This window comes from Triticum aestivum, chromosome 6A (genome assembly GCF_018294505.1).
Source record: "Triticum aestivum cultivar Chinese Spring chromosome 6A, IWGSC CS RefSeq v2.1, whole genome shotgun sequence".
Classification (NCBI taxonomy): domain Eukaryota; kingdom Viridiplantae; phylum Streptophyta; class Magnoliopsida; order Poales; family Poaceae; genus Triticum; species Triticum aestivum.
This window is the reverse complement of record NC_057809.1, coordinates 520628270-520632463: the sequence shown is the minus strand read 5'-3', so window position 1 is coordinate 520632463 and position 4194 is coordinate 520628270.

The window sequence follows — 4194 nt, the reverse complement described above, 5'->3', positions numbered from 1 at the left end:
CACTGAAGCACAGAGACTTGACCATCTGAGGTCGGGTCGCTACAAGATGGTATCAGAGCACACGTTGAGTGTAGGACACGACCACTCTTCTCTACTTCTTTCTGACTCCTCTCCATTTTCTAGTCTTTAGGATGGCGGAGATGAAGAACAAGTTTGCACAACTGGATGAAGACACACCTTTTGGACACCACTTCAAGGAAGTCACTAGGTACTTGAACATTGGAATACCAAGCTTCACCGGGACGTACAACGCCACCTTACCAGAAGAGGAGCGCTGGATAATTCAAGTACAAGTTCCAGGAAGGACGTTCTCGCCAACCTCTAAACCCATAGAATTTTCTTTCGAAGCACCCACCTGGAGTCTAGGAAAAAGCATGGCAGCCCACATTACCATGGGACACATTGGAGAAGTCTACAACAGGGAACTCAAGGACACTATCTACCAAATATGTGGGCACCAAGACGAGCAATGGGAAGTAATCAGCACCAAGAAGGATAGATCCATTGCAGCTTTCATCCAAGAGTTAAACCAGCACATTCGACGTCAGGAGAACCAGATGTGCGCAGACATGATGGACTTGAAGAAGGCGAAGACTAGGATCATCGAGCTGGAGGAAGAACTCAAGTTTACACGCGATGGATATGAGGAGGAAATCAAGACACTACTGGAGAAGAATGATGACCTAGTTAAGAAGATCGGAGTATTCATGGGAGGTCCAGCACCGGGAGTAGAAGACGACGATTCCACTTGCCCAGACAACTACATCATCATCAACGACACTGATTTTGATCCTAGTGAGGATGACTTTGAAGATGAAGCTGGAGCAGACATCATGGAGTCTTCCACCGATCAAAATTTCTAGACGACCACCATATATTATTAGTATCCCCCCATGTAATTAGTAGTAGTAGAGCACTTTTGCGATAGTTCTAGACCGCTTGTATGCCCTTGCTTGATTGATTGAGTGAAATGATTGTGTTTGTCTCATGTGCATATGGGTAGTGCTTTCTCATTAGACCTCATTCTATTCCGATCTCTTCCATCTAAACCCATCAGATGCCTCCGAGACGTGATCCCGGATTTTCCTTTCCGCCGGAGCTCACTCAGTTGATCCAGCAGCAGAATGCTTTGATGCAATTGCTAGTCCAGAACCAGGGCAACAACAACAACAACAAGAACCCGCCAACAGTGGACAACCTAGCCCGTTTTCTAAGGTTACAGCAGCCGGTGTTTTCCAGTAGCACTGAGCCTATAGTTGCTGATGATTGGCTACACCGTATTGGAAGGGAGTTGACCACCGCAGGTTGCACAGATGCTGAGAAGGTGCGCTTTGCCGCACATCAATTGGATGGACCAGCAGCCTCATGGTGGGAGAATTACACGGCCACTTTCTCCATAGCCAATGTCACTTGGGACCAGTTTCAACAAGCTTTCCGCACAACCCATGTCTCAACTAGAGCTATGCAGATGAAGAAGCGGGATTTCCGCAACTTACGCCAGGGAAACCGTACCGTGGCTCAGTACGTGGATGAGTTTAGCAAGTTATCTCACTATGCCCCTGACGATGTGGCCACAGATGCCGCGAAGCAGGAGAAGTTTATGGAAGGGCTGAATGATGAGATGAGCATGCAGTTGATGGTAGCAACCTTCAACAACTACCAGGAGTTGGTAGATAAAGCTCTTATGATTGAAGGGAAGCATCAGCAGATTGAGAGCCATAAGAGGAAGTACGGACAAGGGAGGTATAACTCAGGAGCTCAATAGAAGCCTTGCCTAACCCCGAACTCGCGAGGACTTGTTCATAACCATGGAGGTCACAACCACACTGGAGGAGGATCGCATAATCACAATGGTGCCAAGAATGGGAATGGGAACAGAAGTAACAACAATCAGAACCGCTCCAACCCAACCACACCCGCCAAAAGAGACCTAAGTCAAGTTACTTGCTTTAAGTGCGGGAAGACAGGGCACTATACCAATGATTGCCCTGAAGGAAGGAATGGAAACGGAAATGGGAGCGCTGGGAAGAAGCCTAATCCATTCAACAAAGGACAAGTGAACAACGTTAATGTGGAGGAGGTTGAAGAGCAGCCGGACGCGGTAATAGGTAAGTTTTTGGTTAATTCATTTACCGCTCTTGTTCTTTTCGATACTGGTGCATCACATTCATACATATCAAGGGGATTCGTGGATAAGTTTAAACTACCAACCCAAATCCTTAGGACCCCTCTCCTAGTGAGTTCACCCGGAGCAGAGTACATGGCTAGCCGATGGTGTGACCAGATACCCCTAACCATTGGTACACATGTTTTTCCGTCCGATCTAATTATCTTGGAGTAACAAGGATTGGATGTGATATTAGGTATGGACTAGATGTCAAAGTATGGAGGAAGCATTGACTGTGCTAGTAAGTCGATTTATCTCACCACCCCGGAGGGAAAAAGGATTAAGTATGTATCCAGGCATGTGCCTAGGAGGAGCCAAGTGAATGCCCTCATGGGAGTTGTTCAGGAGGAAGTGCCTCTAGTGAAGGACTACCCGGATGTTTTTCCAGAAGAGTTACCAGGCATGCCACCAGATAGAGACATTGAGTTTTTGATAGAGCTATTGCCAGGTACATGGCTAATATCCAAGAGACCCTATCGGATGCCCGCAAATGATATGGAGGAAATTAAGAAACAGATCAAGAAGTTATTGGAGAAAGGTTACATTCGAAGAAGTTCGTCACCTTGGGGAGCCCCAGTACTTTTGGTTGAGAAGAAGGATAAATCCCTAAGGATGGTTGTTGATTATCGGGCTTTGAATGAAGTAACGATTAAGATCAAGTACCCACTACCGATGATCAATGATCTGTTCAATCAGTTGCAAGGAGCTAAAGTGTTTTCGAAGATTGATCTACAACCGGATACCATCAGTTGAAAATTTGAGAGAAGGATATACCAAAGACAATGTTCACCACGCGGTATGGATTATACGAGTATACGGTCATGTTGTTTGGACTGACTAACGCCCCTGCCTATTTCATGAGCATGATGAACAAGGTGTTCATGGAGTATTTGGACAAGTTTGTTGTGGTGTTTATTGATGATATTATGGTATACTCAAAGAATGAAGAAGAGCACAAGGAGCATTTGCGGTTAGTTCTCAAGAAACTCAGGGAACACCAGTTGTATGCTAAGTTTAGAAAATGCGAATTTTGGTTGAAGGAAGTCAGATTCCTTGGACATGTTATATCAGGAGAAGGAATAGCAGTAGACCCCAACAAGGTTCAGTAAGTCACGGAATGGTTGGCACCCACTTCAGTTAGCGAGATCCGCAGTTTCCTTGGACTCATAGGATACTATAGGAGGTTCATTGAGAATTTTTCCAAGATTGCAAAGCCAATGACTGAACTATTGAAGAAGGATACTAAGTTTAAATGGACAGAAGATTGCGAGGCAAGTTTCCAGGAGTTGAAGAAACATTTTACTACAGCCCCAGTGCTAACACTGCCAGATATACATAAGGAGTTCCAAGTGTATTGCGATGCCTCTCACTTAGGACTTGGATGTGTGCTTATGCAAGACGGAGGAGTTGTTTCGTATGCCTCACGACAACTAAAACGTCATGAGTTGAACTATGCCATGCATGATTTGGATTTAGCAGCCGTAGTGCATGCATTGAAGACTTGGAGACATTACCTTATTGAAACCATTGTGATGTGTACACGGATCATAAGAGTTTGAAGTACATCTTCACACAGAAGGAGCTGAACCTTAGGCAGAGGAGATGGTTGGAACTTATAAAGGATTACGACATGAAGCTACACTATCATCCAGGAAAGGCCAATGTCGTAGTAGACGCTTTGAGCCGGAAGAGTTATGCCAATATCCTTGAAAGTAAGGGATTGCCGAAGGAGTTAGCAGAGGATATCATGGAACTTCGATTGGAGATTGTTCCAAGAGGTTTCGTTGCAAAAATGGAGGTTCAGTCTACATTATTAGGCAAGATTCGAGAAGCTCAGAAGGATGAAAAAGAGATTGCCGAGATAAAGGAGAAGATGAGCAAAGGAAAGGCCAAAGGTTTTCGTGAGGATGAGCATGATACCTTATGGTTTGAGGACTGAGTTTATGTGCCCAATAACACCGAGATCAGGAAGTTGATACTTCAAGAGGCTCATGACTCACCATACTCGATACACCCCGAAAACACCA